The 23,590-nt window shown below is 41.9% G+C and overlaps 1 long non-coding RNA gene and 1 pseudogene across 2 annotated transcripts; one reads left to right on the top strand and one right to left on the bottom strand.

The window, feature by feature from the left end:
- The first annotated feature begins 2,373 nt into the window (after nucleotides 1-2,373).
- Nucleotides 2,374-14,429, top strand: LOC308617905. The gene is made up of 3 exons (XR_014015944.1): nucleotides 2,374-2,457; nucleotides 13,906-14,106; nucleotides 14,225-14,429. It is a non-coding gene; the product is annotated as an uncharacterized lncRNA (long non-coding RNA).
- An 8,214-nt stretch (nucleotides 14,430-22,643) lies between these two features.
- Nucleotides 22,644-23,126, bottom strand: LOC308621506 (ferritin light chain-like; annotated as a pseudogene). Its single transcript has one exon. The product of its transcript is annotated as a ferritin light chain-like (transcript).
- Nucleotides 23,127-23,590: the final 464 nt, after the last annotated feature.

The raw sequence follows: 23,590 nt of genomic DNA, 5'->3' as shown, positions 1-23,590 counted from the left end.
GAAGTAAAATGTCCATGGTTGCAACTCAAGTTTTTATGATGTTATTGTCATGAATGATAATGTATTTATGCCGAAATTGGGTTAGAAGGTATGTATTTTACTTCTTTTTCTGTTACTTGCCACTCACTACATTAAATGGCAATGCTAAAGACCTAAGGTTGGAAAAGAACTCATTTGGAAATCCACACTTTTTAAAAATAAAACCTAGGGCTTCCCCGATGGTGCAGTGGTTGAGAGTCTGCCTGCCGATGCAGGGGATACGGGTTCGTGCCCCGGTCTGGGAAGATCCCACGTGCCGCGGAGCGGCTGGGCCCGTGAGCCATGGCCGCTGAGCCTGCGCGTCCGGAGCCTGTGCTCTGCAATGGGAGAGGCCCCAACAGTGAGAGGCCTGCGTACCGCAAAAAAAAATAAATAAATAAAATAAAAATAAAACCTATAATAATTTTGATCTCTCGGCTCATTTCAGCAATGTGATAAATCATTTAAACAGGCAATTTGATTATTTTTAAAGCCTACAGTAACTCAAATAAGCTGAAAATTAAATGTTAAATCTAGGCATTTCACTTTTGAAATGCTGCAAAGAAAAATTAATCACAATTGTTCTTACCAAATACGCATTAACTTTGTAATATATTCTTTTCCTTTGCTGTCTTCCTTTCCCCTCACAAAAAAAAAAAAAAAAAACCTCAGTAGAATTTCTGATTGAACTATTTTAACCATAATCAATTCCCATTACTGTCAAACTTTTAGGCAAGTGAAGAAAATTCTTAAAAGAGGAAGGGGAAGTTAAGGAAGAGTAATAGAACTTTCCGTTAAATATTATCCTTCAACTGCACAGAAGATAGGAATTTTTTAAAGACTTCAAGATACAACTAATAAAATAGTAAGCTTAAATTATAGGTTATCTCAGCACACATAGAATCTAAGAGATAAAAAGAAAAAAGACAAAACTTTACTTCTTCTTGGATAGTATCCTATTGGAAAAGTGCAAGTAATGTTTATAGATAAAATTTATGCCTGGGAATGTCAGGAATAACATTGCTCTCATATAATATTCATAGAGAAATGGAGATTACCCGTGTAGCTCTGCCAAATTAAAAACAAAGAGAAAATTTCTAAAAGCAAAATCTCAAATTAGATAAAACTTATTCTTACAATTCTCAAGTATTTTGCTCTCCTTCCACAATTAAATGGATTTAGACACTTAGCACCTTTATTTAGTTACGAGAAATGGTACTGAAAAGTCTCAAGAAAATTCAGCTAAATATCAAGTGAGGTCACTTAACATCTGGTCTTCCCAAGGGCAAGGATTTGCCTTCCTGACTTAATATGAAATGTAACATTATGAGAAAGATGGAGAAGTTCCCCTGAACAGTTACAAATACTTAAAATTGTAAAAGGCCCCTACTGTTTTCTGGAAATCTTCCATCAACAAACAACTTGCTGCTCTCGGGGCGCCACGTGCTACGGAGCTGCGCGTGCGCCCTGGTACCACCGGCGCCAATTCTCGTGCCTCGTTCCCCGCCTCATTCTCTGAGGTAAGCGACCATGGTACACACCTACCCGGTTCTCAGAACTTTAACGAAATAACGTAAAAAAGCACCTAGCGCAGTAGCTACACTTAACAAGGGAGGAAATTAATGGCATTTAAAGGTTAAATGCAGACCTAATGCACAGAACTTTGTTCTCAAACCACCTGCAAGTCTCCCCATCTCTTGAGAAAGCTTGGGAAACACTCGGGACACGATTTCTTCCAGTAGGGCTCAGCAACGAGGGAGTCATTGTGGGGAGAAGAATGAAAGATGACTGAATGAGCAGGAGCCTGCGAGAAGCGAGCCCACGGGCAGCGGCCGACTCCTCACGCCTTCACTCACACCTCCCTCTCATTCCGCAGAAAGAGGAGAGCTCGACGCGACCTACGCGGCAAACGCAGCCGGAGACGCAGAAACTTTCCAGGGCGCGGGCCCGGAGCACTGAGCGAGACGAATCTTTGTTTCACAGTTCTCTCGGTGACGTAATGAGGAAGCGGGAGAGCAAAAACCAGCTCAGAGACCAGAAGCCAAGCATGGTTGCGACTTTCGATTTTCCGAGCGCAGGGAAGGGCTTCTAAGACCCTCCTTTAAAGGCGTTTACTTAAACTACTTAAGGGAGTTCTGTTATTTCTTCGCGTTCACGGGGTAATTCCCACAATTTGGGCAGTCAGCCCCAGCCACCTCTCACACAGCAGAGCTCGCGGAGGTTGTAAGCCCCGCCCACTCGTGAGGCTGGTGCGCATGTGCCCAGTTGTTTTAACACTAAAGTGTTTCCGCCTTCTTTCCTTCTCCGTGGCAGCGATGGCCGAGTGGTTAAGGCGTTGGACTTGAAATCCAATGGGGTCTCCCCGCGCAGGTTCGAACCCTGCTCGCTGCGAAAGTAGGTAGCTTCTTTTTACCCACTTCCAGCAGACGCTGTCATAAGGTAATCCGTACTCTTCCGGCTGTATTTCCCCTATCTGCCCGCTAAATGGCCCGACTGCCGAGAAGTTAAATGTGTCAAAGAAAAGCCAGTAAATGTCAGTGCTGTAAACATACGCTGTTTACGCTAATGGGAATAGTCTTTATTCCCTTTATACTAAATAGTAACTAACGGTTTTAGAATCTTGTTCCTTGTTCACAAAATAAAAATAAAATGAAGATAAATATTGGCGGGAATTTTCAGGCTATCAGAGCCAGAACAAGCTATCATCTCATTAAAACTGATGGCAAGGCTAATGCTACCTCTCCTTCCATCCCAGAATCACTTTCAACGGTTCCCCCACCACATCCAAAAGTGGTGTGAAATGGGAGATAACAAAAACTTTTAAAAGTTCAACTTCTAAAGTATGATAGGTAGATCCACATGATGGAACACTGCATGTAGCCACTAAAATGATATTAATGACATGGGAAGACTTTCCCAATACATTGCTAAATGCAAAAAGTCGAACAGGTTGCAAAACAGTATATATTGTGATCACATTTTTGTTAAACAATTCATTTATATAACCGTTTATGTGGCAACAATGGCAGAAAAAAAGAGAGAGTGAATGTGGGCTGGAAAGAAATAACCAAAATGTTAGCAGTAATTATCTCTGGGTGGTGGGATTTGGGGGATTTTAATTTTCTTAACAGATAGTTTTTTGGTTAACTGAGTTTTCTAAAATGCGTATATTAATCCAGTATTTTTTTTAGTAATAAAAGGAAATCATGAGGTTAGTCTTTGAGACCCTGCACATCCCCTTTCTGCTCCCTTCGCCCACTTTCACAATCTCCCTCCCACTCCATGCTTTCCAGGTGTTCTTATGGAGCTTCCTAACACCTTAAGGCTATGGATAGCTTTCTGTGGTACCTGAAGTAGATTCCATCCACACAGCCCCCATCCCATTTGAGACTTGACTGAACATACACATTCACCACATTCACATCTTCAGTCCCTCCTCTCTGCCCAATCCCCTCCTCTTCTACCCCCATTCAAGTCACTTATAAATGACTGTACTAGTTTCCTAGCTGATTTCCTTCCCTCTTTCAGTCAGGATCATATTCAGCAGTAATTAACAGAAAAATCTAACTCTAGTGACTTAAATACATAAGGGGTTTGTCTCAAGAAATCTGGGAATAGGCAATTCTCAGATGGAACAGGGAACAGGGCTCCTTCCAGCTTTCTGCTTGCCATTTTTAATGCATAGGCCTCATCCCCTGCTTGTTGTCTCATTGTCCTAAGATGGTTGCCAAATCTCCAGACCTCACATCAGTATTCAGCTAGAAAGGGGAGAGACAATACCCCTCAGTTTATATGTCATTTACTTGCACTGTGTAACATGGCTACCACTAGCTACAAGGAATTCTAGTGAAGTAAGTGTTTTTAGCTGAGTGTATTGCTACCTAAGGCAAAATTAGAATTCCACCGGTAAGGAAGAAAGATGGATGGGTACTGAGTGGGCAACCAAATGTATCTTCCACACTCTTCTAACAGGAAAGTCAAAAGGCCTTCAAAATAAGTCCCCTGTCTACTTTCCCAGCCTTCCCTTTCTTCTCTCCCATCTCCTTTTATTAGAAGGCCTCCCAGCACTGTATGATGGCTCATGCCTTTGAAACTTTTTGCATGTTCACATACAATTTCCTGTACGTAATCCTTCTTTTGCCTTAACACTTTCTCTCTTCCTTTGGAGAAGAGGACTGCCTATCATCTGCATTCCCTTCCTAGTTAGAGGACTGGCTCTCTTTTTGAATCTACATGTAAGACTCTGATTCATCCTTGCTCCCCCTCCCCCCATCTCCATCACAGAAGCTGAAAAAGCACTTATTAGCTTCCCAGACTCCCTTGCCACTAGGGAGGCAGCATGTGACCTAGGCCCAACCAATCAGATGTGCCCACCCCCAACTTTCAATCAGAGAGATTAATGCAAAGAAGCAGGGAGGGTAAGGATCCACCCTCGTGGTGAGCAGAGGCCATAGTGGCGGCTGCAGGGATTGCTAAGGTCAGCAGCACAGAGCTGCAATTGGGGTTTACAATTGTTCAGCAGCAGCGACAGTAGTGTTTATACCCAACTTGCTCTGTGGCATCATTCTGCCTTGATCTTGGGCTTTGCCTAGCCTAACTTACTCCTGTCCCATTTTCCAAAAGTGGCTTTAGCCCTCCTGGCAATTCTGTGAACTATTTAATATCCTTCCAGTAAGTATTCTGCTTAAATCAGCCCCAGTCAATTTATTTTCTTCCAAATATCAGATATAGCTTCCCTCTTCACCCCACCATTACCTGCTGGGAAAATTCATGTTCTTTCTTCCACCTTCTGAGTAAAGCGTTCCTGCAATTTCCAGGGTTGACCCAGAAGCCCCATTTTTATTCTTTTATTCTTGCTACTTATTATAGCAAGGCTCACATTGATCTATTTCTGCCTGTTTGCCTCTCTTCCCACTAAATAGTAAATTTCCTGCAAACATAAAAAGGGATCATGTCTCTTATCTTTGTACCCCTGCCTCACACAGAAAAGGTACTCGATAAATCTTTAATGAAGGAATGAATAAATACCTGAAGCAGCACACAAATCCACACTCCATCCCTAGAATACCCCCAAAAAAAGGGCAGGGGAGGAAACTAACTTGCTATCCTCCTTTTGAAAGTCACTAACCTTTGCCCTTAGCATGAGTTAATTTAATATACAATATCCTCTTCTCCTTCCCTTTCCATTGCCCTCCCTTTCCTTATTTTTTCCTTGCGTTCTTTTTATTTTTCTTCTGTTCCCTTGTCTTCTAGCACTGAAAGGGCAGATTGAACCAGGAGGTAAGTGCATACAGACTTCCATCTCTCTGGTCACCCCCCCATGCCCATCTCCCTGAGAGTGGTTCACTTTCACCCTGGCCGCTGTGTAACCTGAATGTCAGCTCTCTCCATGGGGAGCAAAGGAACATCCACCAAAAACTTTAGAGAGGAGATATGGAAGAGGTTCTGCAGTGCACTCTTCACAGGACACAACCTCAACATTTCTCTTCATCGAAGTCCCCCAGCCCCTTCACTCTCCTGTGCATCCCCTGGAGCCTGCCTTTTCCAACCCAACTGCACATGGCGCATGACCTTGAGGATTTTCCCTCAAGACCCCAGCATTTTCATTCTTTTAGGATACAGAGTAATTCAGCCTTGTCCCTGTGCATTGGCATCAGTGTGCCCAGCAATCAAAGAACTACCCTTAGAAGGCAGAGGAGGTTATAAATATGATACCAAAGTCTCCTGCCCCACCAAATATTTCTCTACCCACTTCTATTAATACAGGATTAATCCTGCAACTTCCCAATCAGAGTTCAAAAAGGTTTTCAGTGTAGATGGACCGAAGGGAATTTTTTGTAAATTGTAATCAGTTGATCTGAAGGCAAATACTGAACTCATAACCATCCCTCCCTTCCAAATACAAGTCCTTCTCCATGGTCTTCCAGTTTGTAGCATCTCCTGCCATGGAGCAGGACACACCCACTTGGAACCATCCTGATACTTCCTATTCCTCACCTCATTTCCTATCCAACCCAAGCACCACTGAGTTTACCCCTAAATATTCTCAGAATCCACTTTGTTCCAAACCTACCACTACCACCCAGTCTAAATCAACCAGTCTAAATCAACATCACCTCTCATGGCGACTACTTCTCAGCCTCCTGTCTCCCCCATCTACTCTTACTCCCCTTTAATCTATTGTCCATAAAATTTAAACTTTAAAAAATTTAATGCACTGTGAATTCCCTGGCAATCCAGTGGCTAGGACTCAGCACTTTCACTGCCATGGGCCTGGGATCAATCCCTGGTCGGGGAACTAAGATCCTGCAAGCTGTGTGGTGCAGCCAAAAAAAAAAAAAATTAATGCACATTTGGTCTAATAAGTCTCCTCCTGAAAACATTTCTGGGGATTCCCATATGCTCTTACAATAACGACTAAAATCCCTAGAATGACCCCATAGCTCCCCATGATCCTGCCGGCATACAATTGGGCTTCTCCCACTCATTCTCTGGCAAGAGGTACTGTCCTTTCCTTTAGTTCCTTGAAGAGATTAAACTCTTTCCCACCTTAGGAATTTTACATATGTTCCAATGTAATCCTCCCCATCAAATTGGTCAGGTTCCCTTCTTATGTGACCTCATACCATTTTACTCTTTTTCTTCACAACACTTATCATACTATGTGATACATTAGTATGAATATTTGCTTAATTTCTCCCTGCATGTGAACATATGGTGTGGGATGTATGTGTGTGTTTAACCACTAAATCTCCTTATCTGGTCCTTAGTGGACCCTCAATAAATAATTTTATTGAATGAATTTTGTGGTTGGGAAGATCAGAGAGCAAGAGGTCTCAGAATACCTGAAGGATGGAAGGTAGAGTCTCCAATGAGGCCGGGTAGACTGTTTTCCTTCAGCTTTGGGGGATGAATCAAAACTGTGCCTGAATAGATGTGTGCCCTGACTGCATAGATCAGCAGGAATATTGCAGCTGAACCATCTGATATATTGCAGCCCTGTTTAGCATGATTTATGAAGCTGTTATTTTGTTTTAACACATCGTGTTTATTGTAAAGGAGTTTCATCCCCAGAGGTTTCATTCCTGGAGGCACTGTTGTGTACTGAGGCAGGGGAAAAAAGGATTGAGAGATAGGGCTGAGCTAGGACCCATGTAAAGCTTGTTTTCCAAGTCCCCTCTGGCCTTCACAAGCCCCCCATGCTCACCTTTGAAGGAACGGCTTCCCAGTGTGCCCATGTACCCAGGAACATTGGTCTTAGACTCTCTCTAAATGCTAGAATGCAAACAACTAACGATGATACCTAAGTCTTAGCTCCTGTAGGGGTCAGAGTGACAGAACCTCTGACACTGGAATTTTCAGACAAAACAGATGACTTTTTTCTGTCTGAAGCACTGATGGAGAAAACTTAGAACTTTCAGCTCTTGTTCTAATGACTAGTTTTCTTCCCAATCTACATGAAGTTAATCAGACAAGCTCACCCAAGCTAGTAAACTGAATGTCACAGGAAATTAATTATTTCTTTTTCCTTCCCACTCTCTCCCACTTCTACTCATCAGTCCTAGGTCTGGGGACACTCTTTCATGGACTGTATTCTGAAGCCTAAAAGAGTGGGTGGGATGGACTTAGATTTACCTTATTTGCTTTGTCTGGTACTGGGCTGCCAGGGGAGGCATGAGTGAGCAAGGCCAGGTCTCCACTGGTATCTCTAGGCCATTCCGAAGACTCCAGTGACGAGAACATGGCCCATGGGCTTCATGCTCTTGAAACTCTCTGCTGCCTGAGGTCAGGGAAGGAGAAGAGTCAGGGATTGGTAAGATTCTCACTGAGGTAGGGCACAGCCCCCGCCTGGTCAGTTCATCAATCCCAGGTCCCATTCCAGGGATCTCATAGCCCTTTGTTCTTTCATATCACATTTATTCCCAAACACTTTTGGGGGATATGTTTCCCTCCCAAACATATTCATTTGAGACAAGATTCTCAGAGTAAGTGTCCAGCAAGGGAATTTTAGACATATTTCACCTGACACCACATAAGTATACACAGTGTCCATATAAAAAGTATTTATATTCCAGATGTTAAGATACATACATCAGTGGAGAAAGACTGTCAGTGTTTTGAAATAACGTGTATTAGGATGTTGGAGCACAGAAATGCCATACTTTTTGGTACACACCTCTACTACAGAGATCAGCAAACATTTTCTATGAAAGGTCAGCTAGTAGGTATTTCAGGCTTTGCAGGTCATGCAGTTTCTGTTGCAACTACTCAACTTTGCCTTTATAACATGAAAGAAGCCATAAACAAATGAGTGTGGCCAAGTTCCAACAAAACTTTATTTACACAAGCAGGCAGAAGGCTGGATTTGGCCCACAGGCTGTAGTTCACCAATCCATAAAAAAAAGTTTTTTCAAGTTATAATTGTTAAGATACAATTATTTGGGACATTGTTAAGAGGCTGGTTAACATTTTACTCATTCTTTCCAGTTTATACGTATCTATGATATCTTACAATTTCCATTAACATAAAGATATCAAGAGGGCTTCCCTGGTGGCACAGTGGTTGAGAGTCCGCCTGCTGATGCAGGGGACACGGGTTCGTGCCCCGGTCCGGGAGGATCTCACATGCTGCGGAGCGGCTGGGCCCGTGAGCCATGGCCGCTGGACCTGCGCGTCCGGAGCCCGTGTTCCGCAGCGGGAGAGGTCACGGCAGTGAGAGGCCCGCGTACAGCAAAAAAAAAAAAAAAAAAAAAGATATCAAGAAAGGACATCAGTAATATATGCATGAGACAAAATTGGGAGTGAATGGTTTCTAAGATCATTTCCTCTCAATACATTAGAATGACCCAGAACCTTCACAGCAAAGTGAATCAGTTATACATATACATATATCCACTCCTCTTTAGATTCTTTTTCTATATAGGTCATTATAGAGTATTGAGTAGAGTTCCCTGTGCTATACAGTAGGTCCTTTTTAGTTATCTATTTTCTATATAGTAGTGTTATATGTCAATCCCAGTCTCCCAGTTTTCCCTCCCCCCGCCCTTTCCCCTCCGGTAACCATAAGTTTGTTTTTTACATCTGTGCCAAATCCTTATTGATGACCATTAAAGTTGTTTCCAATCTTTTGATTTTACCAAAAAAAGAAAAAAGTGCTTCAAAGAAAATCTTGTATATATGACATTTTCTAAAGGAGGGATCTTAATCCCAGTTATCTATTTTCATGTACAATTGAGAGAAAGGGATCAGCCCTTTGTGCAAGTAACAGGAATTGGCTTCAAGAAATCAAACAGTTCTAAAAACATAGTCTAACCTCAATAAAGCTGAAAAATAAATAAAATAAAAAAGGTATAGTCCACACAAATACCCTAGAAAGAAAGGGGAAGCCTCCACTCTGCTAATCTATTCCATTTCCAGGGGAAAGGAAGGGCTAAAAGTAAAAGTACTCATTTACCTTCTGACATCTCAAATGAGTCAATTCTTGGAAATTTTCCCTTCCCTTCCCCCTTCGGTTTCCCCTCTCCTCTGCTTAGCTCCATATTGTACCCAGTAATTACTGGGCTTCCTGGAATTTTTATTAACAATTCAAGATGCTCCAAGAGTAATTTCTATTACCACAGCCTCTGCTAACTCAGTGCTCTCTGGGGATAGTGCTCACTGCCTCTGGCTCATAAAAAGGACAACAAAGTCTGGAGTTACAAAGAATGCAGGTCTGAACCTTCCCTGCAGAATGACAATGGTTATTTGTAAGGCAAGGGAGTGACGAGAGGTCCACCAGACCCACTCTCAGTTCCTGTTTCTACTTGTAGAAACTTTCAGGGGTAAGATGGATGACTTGATGAATTTTTTTCAGTACCTACATTAATATCATGGCACAGTCCCAACTACTTTGCAAGACTGACTTGAGGGTGGATTCACTGTAGAAACAAATTTATTTCTTAAATGCTGGCAAAGAGGTTCAGAGACACTCTTATCTATTGCTTTTCCTGTTCTTGCTTTGGCCATGAAAATTAGCCAATATATCGTTCAGATCTACTTGTGACAATTTGATTTTGCTTCACATTCATCCAGGCTTGAAAAATGACCACAGCTCAGGCAGATTGATGCTTCCTGGCCACTCGTTTCTAACATGTATTAATACATCAGCACCACCTTCGAGTAGTACATCTTTCTAAATTATTCTTTGTTTTTATCCCCAATACTTTTTAAGCTTCATTAAAAAAATAAACCTCTAACCATTTTTCTCAAGATTATCTCTATAAAACACCCAACCTGCCACTGACTAGGCTATATCTTCATATTCCAATTTTTTAGTTGCTCTTTTTTATTATCTGTTACTATTACTATAGCATTCTCATTGAGGGGAATATTTGGCTATTGAGGAAATAAGGAGAGGTTTTCATCTGTCAAAAACCAAAATGCAACTGTGTAAATTTGAAGATCTAAGTGGCTTTCTTCAACAATTCTTGAATCAGGCAGCATCCCATCTAGTAAATAGAAAGGCTCTGAGGCGTTGTACAAAAATGGAAGATTTTTACAGGCAGAATGGGGTGAGACAAAAAGGTAATAGCAAAAGAAAAGATTGTTTCAGGCCAGGCCGACTTCTCTGAGGGGAAGGGAACGGTAGGAGTCTTTGTCACACAGTTTACCTCAGTAGGGCTGATGAAGAAATTGCAGATTGACTGTTTAAAAGGACACATTTCTGGGAGGAGTTGAAACTGCAATTAAGTCTTGCTGTTTCAGGGACAAATGACTTCATTTGGGGCCTCTTTTTTTTAACACATCTTTTCTGCTAAAGCCCACCACACAGCTATAACACTTCCCAGTTATGACTCTTCTGCAATGTCACAGGTTCTGGTGGGAATTATATTTGAAAAAAATGATAAAAGTATCAAAATGCTTATATCTGTTCTAAAATGTAGGTTTTATTATTCAGGTATGGTGAGGACAACAGATCCTGGGATTACCACTGAAAAGATAATTTGTTATTCGCAGTGTTGGCTGAAAAGAAATGCACAAGGTGAGAGTTGTGAATTAAGTTTTATTGGGGGCAAAATGAGGACTATAGCCTGGGAGACAGCCTGTCAGAGAGCTCTGAGATACTGCTCCGAAGAGGTCAAGGGGAAGATCAGTATTATATATGAGTTTAGTGAAGGGAGATACGTGTAGTCAAGCACACATCTAAGCAGAAGGTTGCTGCTAGTTATGAGGAACAAATGTCTCCATTAATGACTTTAGTGCTTTTCTAGATATGAGAAGATGCAAGAAATTGAGCTCATAAAATCTCCTGAAAATATCTAACTATCTGAATGCCTGTTCTGCCAGTTTTTCCCAGAGCACAGAGGGCCTCATTCCTAAACTCCTTTCAGGGTGTGTTGAAGCTCAGCAACTGCAGTGGCTTGTGACCTAATCCTTGTAAAGGCAGATGGCAAGTGACAATTTTTAGTTGGCAACAGTTACCAAAGGGAGGAGTCATGCCAAGCCATTGGGGACGGGGGTGGGGCAATGCTGGGAAGCTCTGGGTCTGTCCAGAGTAGAGGAAGCAAGGGGGAAATGTGGGCTAGTCTCTACTTTGGTTTCTGTGAGAAGGAGCTGGTGAGGCAGGGTAAATAGGTTTAGGATTGGCGAGTTTGAATGATTTCAGCAGGCTCTTGGGTATATAAGGGTTGTTCCTAGTTACCTGCTATCTGGCCCTGGAGTGATGAGGACCTGGGAATAGTGGCCCTGAGGTGGTAGGGGTGTGGGCTCAGGGTTGGTTCATTTGCATGAACTGCAGGTGAGAGGCATGCCTGTAGGTGAGATGTTTACTGTCTCTAGGAATTGGCTAGCCTGGGAGGGACAGTCTCTCCAGGGTTAGTAAGGCCCTAGATGTCAAAGCCTCAGAAATACAGAAAATAAAAGGGCATGCTTAATAGAGTATCAGTAAGTACCTCAGCAAGAAACAGAAGGCACACTCAATTTATGGCAATTCTATATGGGTTTAGTAAAAAAGACTATTTTCAAAGGTATGGAGAGAGTATAGAAAAACCACAAAGGACAGCAAAGTGGTGCAAATAAAGAATGTCCCTTGCCATCCAGTTCTACAAGGATTAAGTCAGTAGCCACTACAGTCACTGACCTACAGTACACCCTGAAAGGAATTCAGGACTAAGGACAGGATGAGGCACTCTGTGCTTTGGGAAAACAGGCCCTTAGATAGTGATATTTCAGGAAAAAAATTTTATGAACCCGGATTCTTGCATCTTCCCATACTTAGAAAAGCACAAAAATAATTAACTGAGATATCTGTTCCTATGACTAGCAGCAACCTTCTACTGAGATGTGTGCTGGGTTGTACCTCCTCCTTAGCCAAAATCACATATATACTGGCCTCTCCTCTTCCCTCTTCAGAGCAGTTCCTCAGAGCTCTCTGAGAGGTTGTCCCCCAGGCTGTAGTCCTCAGCAAGTCCCCAAGTAAAACTGAAACTCACAGCTCTCACGTTGTGCCTTTTATAAGGAGACAGAGTGGCCACCAGAACCCAGAAGAGAATTCTGAGGAGAGGGCTTCGTGCACAGTGACCCTGCAGGGAGAGGGCTGCTCCAGAGGAGTCGTGCACGGTGACCCTGCAGGGAGAGGGCTGCACCTGCTCACTCTTCTCCCTCCCTCTACTCTCTGACTGGGCCTCCCCATCAGCCAAACGCCACTCATCAGTCTCTGAAGCTGAAAACAGGGCAGAGAGTGGGTCTGAAGGGGGAAAAGGAGATAGCCAGGACCCTGCCTTACATAAAACTTGGAAAACAGAAAATAAAAATAATTATTCACAACTGAGCACCTTAACACACCAACTTTGTCACTTTATCTATTTCTTTCCTGTTCTATATGTATATAGTTTAATACATAGTTGCATTTAAAATTAAATCACTATTTCAAACACAGAGAGATACACAGGAAATAATATAGTATTAAGAAACAAAATTCAGGGCTTCCCTGGTGGCGCAGTGGTTGAGAATCTGCCTGCTAATTCAGGGGACACGGGTTCGAGCCCTGGTCTGGGAAGATCCCACATGCCAAGGAGCAACTAGGCCCGTGAGCCACAACTACTGAGCCCGCGCGTCTGGAGCCTGTGCTCCGCAACAAGAGAGGCCGCGACAGTGAGAGGCCCGCGCACCGCGATGAAGAGTGGCCCCCACTTGCCACAACTAGAGACAGCACTTGCACAGAAACGAAGACCCAACACAGCCAAAAATAAAAATAAATAAATTAAAAGAAGGCTCAACATTAAAAAAAAAAATTCAACTGAGTAGATTTTAAAGATCTAATTGGCTTTATTGCACAATTCATGAATTGGGCAGCACCTCATCTAGCAAGTAGAAAGGAGCTCTGAGGAGCTGTACAAAATGGAAGGTTTTTATAGGCAAAGGGAGAAGGGATGAGGAAAGAGTGGATGACCTCATCTTCCTTTGGGGGATGGAAAAGGGTTATGTGGCAGATTACTTCATTCTTGCTGACCAGAGAATTCCAAACAGACTAGTTAAAACTACATTCTGGGGAGAGATTGAATCTGCAACTAGGTTAGGTATTAAGTTTCAGTTTGATGATGTAGGCTTAGCACAGGTGACTCAATTTGTGGCCTGTTGCCTCTTTTTTTAACAATCGTATATAGTATATTTTATATTTTTCATTAAAATTATTTCATAAGGTTTTTGCTCTTGTTTGTCTTCATAATCATGATTTTTAATGTCTCTCTAACAAACTAAACAGTAACTACATCAGATTTAACGAAACAATTGTTGCACACTGAGGCTGCTTTCTTTTTTTTTTTTTTGCTAAACAATAATGTTAAGTAATGATGTGATGTACATCTCTGAGATATAAGCTTTTTTCCATGTTTTATGTTATTTCTTTAGGATCTACATCTCCAAGAATGAGAATATTGAGGCAAAGAATATGAACATTTTTGTGTCTCTAAATACATATTCCTAAACTGCATTGCTAAAGAGTTGTGCCAATGTATAGTGCCACCAATAATGCATAAGCAAGCTGGAATCACGAAACCCTTATATACATTGAATATTCTCACTTGCAACTTTTTTTTGCTAATTTAACAGGTAAGCACACTCCTCATTTTTATTTGATTTGTTTTTCTTTGATTACTATTACAGTTTCTATGTTTTACCACACATTTGTTTACTAGTTGTACTTGCTGCTCAATTTCTGACTTTCTAGTGCATCAGCTACTGGTCCCTAAAACTGCTGCTGAAACTGACCCTTGGGGGAATCCCCACTGAAAACAATTGCGCGTCATGGTGAAAAGAGCAATTTCAAAGGATAGAGGCTAATGAATTTCAAGCTAAGGGTTATCGTCTTAACATCTACTTTTGGGGTAACTCTATTAGATTATAAGATTTATCCACCCCTCCCCTAGTATCCTCCTTGCCCCGTGTTCCAGCATTTAAAAGAACTTTTGCAAAACTAAATTCAGCCTGAATGATTGCAGTAATTAATCATGTTATTTTCATTTTTATTGGCAATATGATGATCCAGCATCTGTCCTGGGAGATATTGGGGGTAGCTGGCCTTGACTGACTGATTCTGAGGTACATGTGGGTCTATTATGGTATAGACCATCATCATAATCAATCATCATCATCTTCTCTCTTTCCTTACTTTACAGGCTATTTGAGGAAGTATCCTCCTTGACCCACCAGAATCCAGGGCAGTGAGGGGTTCTTTTTATGTCAGAGATTCTCAAACATTAGAAGAATCACCTATGACAGATCATTAAAAACACAATCCCTGCACCTCAGTGTTGGAGATTCAGATTCAATAAATATGAAGTGAGCCCAGGAATCTACACTTTTTTAAATGATTGAGATGCAGGGTGTCTAATGACCACACTTTGTAAATAAAACACTGGTATAGATCCTTGGGATAGGAAGTATATCTGTACTGAAAATAGTCAAGATAGAGGCAGAAAATAGGCTGGGAATGGGGAGGAGGGGGAATGTAGTCCAGTAAGAGGTCCTTCTGGGTCCATTCTCCAAAAGTGTCATTGTGGAGGAAGCAGTTCAAATAAGACCAGAATTGGGTGGAGAAGGTAGTCAAAGTGTGGCAACTTTTTTATATTCAAGGGATTCAGTGGTCAACAAAACAACCTGTCCCTATCCTATTGAAGGTTACCATACAGTGACACTTAATTCATTATTAACATCATTTAATGATATTTAATTATATTTTCAGTATTACTCCTCCCTACACCTTATTTCCTAACATGCTAAAATGTGTCTCTAAGCTTCTGCATCAATCCTACATATGACCACAAAGTTTCAGATAACCAGTGGTCCTTGGCGCACACACACACACACACACACACACATTCCCTTTGTGAACAAAGTATTTCTCTTCCACACAGCATTGACATCAGCATACTGGCCTGAGCAACTTTCAGAATTGCTGGATTGCTTAATATTTCTTCTAGGTTTTATTCATGAAATGTCTGTGGTGGACAAGGATACCAGCCGACCACACTGTAGAGGTGAAGAGGAAAAGAAACAACCAGATCTGGATTCTTTTTGCAACATCACAGCAACTAACAAGTGCTTTGGGGGGGGGGGGCGGGAGGGCGGGGAAACCCTTCTCCTACTACTAGCCCAAGGCTGCCATCTTGTGGCCATCTGAGGAATGGTGACACAAGCTTACAGAATTTAAGAACTTTTTTTTTAGGGTACCATGTGAATATATTGCTGGAAGAAAAGTCTTAACATTTTCTTGTCATACCTTCCATCAATTTTTAGCTTAGATAGAACTTACTTTGGATAATTTTGAAAATAGAATAGAAAAAAATTCTACTCAGAGATGCACAGAAATTTAGAATAGAAAAGATCTTAGAAATCACCTTATAAAGAAATAGCCACACTTTTTGTAAAACTAGTTCACCAAAATGCCAAAGTCTTAACGTATCTACCACTCTGCCAAAATTGCTAGATACCAGATTACACATTTTTCACACAGTAACTGTGCACTGTGAAATTCCCCTTTATCCTAAAATGAAACCACTCCTAAAGAAAGATCTCATTTGATACTCATTGCAGAAACCAACCTGCCTGTGTTTGAAGTGCTCTCCCTGACTCATTTTTCTTCAGGGCTTCAACAATACATGCATATCTGCAGTTCTGATGTCTTCCCTTAAGCAAACAAAAATCCTTCTTTCCAAGCCCTTGTTAAACACCTACAGTACTGTGTCACTTTCTTGTTTCCTTTATGAAACTAGTTGTAAGGCTTAACTCTCATCATTGTAAAGCACAAAACTTCAACCACACAAAAAATATCTACCCTGGCGACACAGTGGTTAAGAATCTGCCTGCAATGCAGGGGAACGGGTTCGATCCCTGGTCCGGGAAGATCCAACATGCCGCGGAGCAACTAAGCCCGTGCGCCACAGCTACTGAGCCTGCGTGCCTAGAACCTGTGCTCCGCAACAAGAGAAGCCACCGTAATGAGAAGCCCGCGCACCGCAACGAAGAGCAGCCCCCGCTCGCCACAAGTAGAGAAAGCCCGCATGTAGCAACAAAGACCCAGCACAACCAAAAATTAAAAATAAAAAATAAAAATCTACCCTGGGCAAGCACTTTAGTTGTCCTCAGCACAGTTTTGGGCATTGTACCAAATGCACAAGCAATGTCAGAGCTCAGTGAGGTGGAAGCCCCGGTGGGGAGGGAGGCTCTCAGAGACTGACTGCCAAATAGAAAATAGAAGATCAGTCCCTAGCAGAACTCAGAGTAAAGAGTTAAAGACTTACATGCAAACAAATGGCTTTTTCCTCTAGCTCTCTGAAAGAGAATTTTTATCATAGATTTGTATAAGATTATCACAAATACAGTGTTGTTGTACCAAGCTACTTTTGTTGGTCTACTGTGCACAAGGTCAGAGACTCAGTGAGGGGATCCAGTGGTGAACAAGACAGGTCCTGTTTCAAGAAGTTCACAGTCTTGTAGTAGCGATAGACAGTAACCAATAACAAGCAGGTGATGCACGCTACAGTAGGCACAGATTGGTTCAGATGATGTAGGAGCACCTGAGCCAATGTAGGGCAGGCAAGGAAGGCTTCCTGGTGTAACCCAACCCCCTCACTTTACTGAGGAGAAATCTTTTGTATTGAATGGCTTGCCCAATGTCTCTGAGTTAGAAAATGGCAGATCCAAGACCAAAAGCTAAGTCTGTGACCCCAGGAAGGAACTAACAGAGGCCCAGAGGAACTTGGCTTATTCAGGAAATTCTAGGGGTCTTGTGGGGCTTTGTAGTTGTGTGTGGTGGTTTATGCATTTGTCTAGTTTTCTTCTAATCCCACCTTCCTTACCTCTACCTCAACCTCTCCCTCTTATTTAGATTTTCAGTTCTCTGTCATTGTCCTTATTCAAAGTAACAGAATATCATGTCCAAGATGGACCTATCTGAAGATGTTTAGATTATGATGTGGTAGAAGAGGAAGCAAAGAAAAAAAGAAGAGTTTAAGTTATGTAGTTACGATTTTAACTTGTTATTATGGAGTGCATTAGTTTCCTAGGGCTGCCAAAACAAAGAACCACAAACCGGGTAACTTGACCAACAAACATTTATTGCCCCACAGTTCCGGAGGCTAGAAATCAAGGTCTTGTTAGGATCATGCTCCCTGTGAAGACTCAAGAGGAGAATCCTTCCTTGCCTCTTACTAGTCTGGCGGTAGCCATCAATCCTTGGGTTTCTTGGCAGCTAACCACTCTAGTCTCTGCTTCCGCCAGTCACATGGAACTTCCCCTGTGTGTCTCTGTCCATGTTCCCCCTTTCCTGTTTTTTTCCACCTTCAGTGATATATAACTGACATATAACACTATGAAAGTTTGAGGTGTACAACACGTTGATTTGATACACTTATATGCTGCAAAATGATTACCACCACACCATTAGCTAATATTGATACCTCCATTGCCTCACATCCTTGCCATTTCTTTTTTGTGGTGAGAACATTTAAGATCTACTTTTATATACTTTCAAGTATATAATACAGTATTATTAACTATAATCACCACGCTGTACCTTGGGTCCTCAGAACTTATTTGTCGTATAGCTGGAAGTTTGTACCCTTTGACCAACATTTCCCTATTTCCCCTATCCTGGTAAACCACTATTCTATTCTCTGTTCTATGATTTTTGGCTTTTGGGGATTCCATGTAAAAGTGATACCATACAGCAGTTGTCTTCCTCTGTCTGATTTATTTCGCTTAGCATAATGCCCTCAAGATTCATCCATGTTGACACAAAGAACAGGATTTCCTTCTTTCTCGTGGCTGAACAGTATTCCACTGTGTATATGTACCACATCTACTTTATCCATTCATCTGTTGACAGACACTTAGGTTGTTTCCACATCTTGGCTATTATGAATAAAGAGGTAATGAACATGGGAGTGCAGATATCTCTTCAAGATCCTGTTTTCATTTCCTTTGGATATATACCCAGAAGTGAGATTGCTAGATTATATGGCAGTTCTATTTTTAATTTTTTGAGGAACCCCATACTGTTTTCCATAGTGGCTGCACAAACTTGCATTCCATTTACAGTGCACAAGGGTTCCCTTTTCTCTGCATCTTCACCAACACTTGTTATCTCGGGGTTTTGTTTGTTTTTTGATGATACTCATTCTAAGAGGTGTAAGGTGATATCTCATTGTGGTTTTGATTTGCATTTCCCTGATGATTAGTGATGTTGAGCATCTTTTCATGTACCAGTTGGCCATCTTTATGTCTTCTTTGGAAAAATGTCTATTATAATCATCTGACCATTTTTTAATGGGATTATTTGGTTTTTTGCTATTGAGTTGTATGAATTTTTTATATATTTTAGATATTAGCCCCTTATCAGGTATATTATTTACAAATATTTTTCACCCACTCCATAGGTTGCCTTTTAATCTTGTTGATTGTTTCTTTTGCTGTGCATAAGCTTTTTAGTTTGTTGTTGTCCCACTTACTAATATTTGCTTTTGTTGCTTGTTCTTTTGGTGTCATATTCAAAAAATTATTGCCAAGACCAATGTCAAGGAGCTTACCACCTATGTTTTCTTCTAGGAGTTTTATGGTTTCAGGTCTTATGTTTTAGTCTTTAATCCATTTTGAGTTAATCGTTTAAGCAGTATAAAATACAGGTCCAACTGTATTCTGCATGTGGTTAGCTAGTTTTCCCAACACAATTTATTTCAATAGATAAGACTATCCTTTCCCTGTTGAGTATTCTTGGCTCCCTTGTCAAATATTAGTTGACTGTTTAAATTTCCCCCTTCTTATAAAAACACCAGTCATACTGGATTAGGGCCCACCCTAATAAACTCATCTTAACTTGATTACATTTGAAAAGACCCTATTTCCAAATAAGGTCACATTCAGAGGTACCAGGAGTTAGGACTTTAACATATGGTTTTGAAAGACACAATTCAACAAATAGCATGGAGTATTTTGAATATTATATATATGCAAGCATACAGAGAATTAGAGAGTCTAACATAATGAACCCTTATGTACCTATCACCCAGGTTCAACAATAACAAATTCATAGCCAATCTTGTTTCATCTGTACCTCAATTCCCCTCACTCCTATGTAATTTTGAAGCAAATCCCAGACTTCACATCAACTCATCTATAAATATCCGATGCATCTCTAAAGATTAAGACTTTCATTTTAACATGACCACAATACCATTATTACACCTAAAAATGTCAATCATTAATATCCAGTTAGTGGTCAAATTTCCAACCATCTCATAAATTGTCTCAGGTTGGATAAGCAACAAGGTCCTACTGTACAGCACAGGGAACTATATTCAATATCCTGAGATAAACCATAATGGAAAAGAATATAAAAAAGAACGTGTATATATATATGTGTGTGTGTGTGTGTGTGTGTGTGTGTGTGTATAATTGAGTCAATTTTCTATACAGCAGAAATTAACTCAACATCGTAAATCAGCTATACTTCAAAAAAATTGTCTTAGGTTTCTAACACTTTGTTTAATCAGGATCCAAATAAAAACCTCAGAGTCATTGACATTTAAATGGGTTAACAATCTCAGCATCTTTATTCTCCCTCTGGTTGGTTGAGCACCAGATGGTTTTGAATATGTAAAGGGCACTCTGAATTTTAAGTGGATGGAGCAAGATCTTGGCAGGAGGGAGAAGGGCGTAGAAAGACAGCAGGAGAGGGGAAAGGTGGAAGGTGAGGTTCTAGAAGCAGGTTGTAGATTCAGGGGTACAAGGCTGGGGTGAAAGGAGCCTGGGGGTAGGAGGAAGTGGCTCAAACAGTGGCAGAGAGTGGCTAGCAGACAAACATTTAAGAACAAGGAGGTCTAGTAAATCACTTTATATATAATACTTTACACATCAGCCACCCAGAAATTTTCTTGCTAAACACACAAAGTACTGTCAAGCCTCCAAGCTGTTCCTTCCACTAAAAATACCCTCTCCCACTTCTATCCCCGCCGTTCAACCTGGAAAACTCCTGCACATCCTTCAACACTCAGCTCAGATATCCCACGTGTGTGAAGACCTCTCTGATCCCTCCCCCTCAAAGTTGGCTTACTCCATTATTTACCACTCCATAAGGCTTTGGACATACCTCTACTACAGCACTCCTCAAATTGCACTCTCATTATCTATGCTCATAGCTGAGTCTCCCACTAAACTGTGGGCTCTTTGAGTGGACTGGCAATGTTGATTCATCTTTGTATCCTGAGTCTCTAGCACCATGCCTGGCACAAAGACAGCATTCAATAAATGCTTACTGAATGAAAGAAAAATTAAAGGAGGAGAGAGAAAAGAAAAAAGGGAAGGGAAAGCAAAGAAAAGATCAAAAGAAGAGAAGAAAGAAGAAACAGAGGCAAGAAAGGAGGACTTGCACAAGGCAAACAACTGACCTTGCAAAGCAGAACCAGACAGCTTGATTTCAAGGTCACAACATCAAGGCCAAACAAGGCTTTCATGAATGTTTCCTTGGCTACCACAGCATTTTTTTAATTTTGACTTAGTAATCAAAATTTAAGAATCACATAAAAATCCAGATGTCTAGCTTCTTAAACAAAAATAGAACAATCTATCCTAGCCTGGGTTTAGCCTCCTCCATGGTAACATTGGCTGTATCTAAACATGCTTTTCTCAGATTACCACAGTCACCAGCACTCCCAGTTGTAGTCCCAGCATGGATGTGGAGTATCACTGGCCATTTACCATTGCTCTTGTGCTTTTGATTCTCTTATAATTGGTCTACTTCATTCACTTACTTCACCTGCTTGGCTCATTTAAACATTAGAGTCTGTCAACCTTGTCCCAGGTGATCTGCTTCATCTAGATGCTCTGTGGTCACAAAAAAATAATTATAGTAATAATTATTCTAGAGCTGTACTGTCTAATAGAACCTTCTGAGATGGTAGAAATGTTCTATAATCTGCAGTGTCCAATACTGTAACCACTAGCCACATGTGGCTCTTGAGCACTTGAAATATGGCTAGTGTGACTGAAGAACTGAATTTCTAATGTTATTTCATTTTAATTAATTTTAATTTTAATAGCCACACATGGCTAGTGGCTACTAAATTAAAGATGCAGGTCTAGGGCAGTGCTTCTCAAGATTTAATGTACATAGAAATACCTGGGGATCTTGTTAAAACACAGATTACAATTTAGCACATCCAGAGTGAGGCCCAAGATTCTGAATGTCTAACAAATTCCCAGGAGATGCTGATGATTCTGGGGTTTGGACCACACTTTGGGGAGGAAGATTCTAGAACGGTGCTGCTCAAACTTTAGCATGCATAAGAATGCCCTAGAGATTCCAGAAAGATTCCAAAACAGATTCCTGGGCCTTGACCCTCATAGTTTCTGATTGAGTAGGTTTGGGGTGGGGTCCAATAATTTGCATTTGTAACAAGAACCTGGGTGATGCTGGAGTACCATTTTAGAGAATGGGATGGTGTTGGAAAAAAATCTTTTTATTCACTCTCTGATTTTCTTTCCCAATCGTTACTATTAATAGTTAATATTTGTGTCCTATAATAAAGGCAGTTACTATCCCATTTTACTGATGAGGAAACTGAGGCACAGGGAGATTAATGAACTTACCTAAGGTTACCCTGATGGTAATTGCTGTCTCCAGAGCCACCTTCTTAACCACACACTTCACACCATGGAAGATGTCACCATGGATGTCTGCCAGTGTACTGTCCTTGCCTTGATGCAAAGACTCCCTAATTCCTTGAATTTAAACCAGAAGAGAAGAATCAAATCCAGACCAGTCTGCTTTTGATTCCCAATTTTCCTGCTTTCGTTTCACATCTCCCCATTTTTCAAGGTAGGAAATAGGTTCAGAGATGTGGAAGTAAGGGACTTGCCTGAGGCCACATAGCTAATCATTTCACTTTAAGTATTATCTGGTAAACGACCTTCACGTGGGCTTCTTTTTTCCCCCCCCCCCTGCAAAAAGCTTTATTGTTTCCATTTGATCGAAGGCTTGGGAGAGGGCTCCAGGGTGTTTAAAAAGCTGCCTAGTGGTTGCAGAGAGGGGCTTCAGAGAGAAGCCCTGACACCAGAGGGACTCCTCAAAGGTCGCTGGGCTTCCGAGGCTCCTAGTGGTGCTTGAGGGTGAGCCTTTGGGAGAGATACTCGCCCAGCCCCGCCTGGGGACCAGCCACCCTGCGGAGGTTGGTCAGGTGGTCGCCCATCTTCTTGATGAGTTTCACTTGCCCATCTAGGAGGCGGCTCTCCAGGAAGTCACAGAGGTGGAAGTCTGCGCGGGCAGACCATGAGTACGGTGGCTTCCATAGCGTCCTGGGTTTTACCCCACTCATCTTGAGATGGCTTCTGCACATCCTGGAAGGGCTTGCGGCAGCTGCACTAGTTTTGTGTTTTCAAGACAGGCTTGACACCTCGTGCTTCTCTTCAGCCAATTCCTGGAAAAGGTGCCCCACGCTCTCCAGAGCCACATGGTGGAGGTGGAAATAGAAGCCCAGAGAGAGGTAGGTGTAGGAGGCACGCAGATGCACGTTGACCAGGCGGTTGACGACAGCCTCTACCTCCGCAGAATAATTCTGAAGAATATGGGCACTCATGGTTGATCAGTAATAAGAAGTTAAACTCAAAAAATGGTGTTGGCCAGTCCCGGTGGCCGAGGATAGCCGAGGGCTGATTCTGAAGGTTGCAACTGGAAAAAAGTTTAGAGGGTGGTTGGAGCAAGGGGCGTCACTGGGTCAGTTCAGTCCAAACACTGTTGAAGCAAGCGACACATCCGCGGGACCTCAGAGCCCACTGCTGGGCTTCTATTTCTAAACGTCTCTATACCACATTTCTATTGCTTTAACACAGATGGAATTCCTAAAACTGAGCACTTTCGGGCTTCCCTGGTGGCGCAGTGGTTGAGAGTCTGCCTGCCGATGCAGGGGATGTGGGTTCGTGCCCCGGTCTGGGAAGATCCCACATGCCGCGGAGCGGCTGGGCCCGTGAGCCATGGCCGCTGAGCCTGCGCGTCCGGAGCCTGTGCTCCGCAACGGGAGAGGCCACAACAGTGAGAGGCCTG

This window comes from Mesoplodon bidens, assembly GCF_964165515.1.
Source record: "Mesoplodon bidens genome assembly, chromosome: 1".
NCBI classification, from domain to species: Eukaryota; Metazoa; Chordata; class Mammalia; order Artiodactyla; family Ziphiidae; genus Mesoplodon; species Mesoplodon bidens.
The sequence above is the reverse complement of the archived record's forward strand: the minus strand, read 5'-3'. Positions and strand labels throughout refer to the sequence as shown.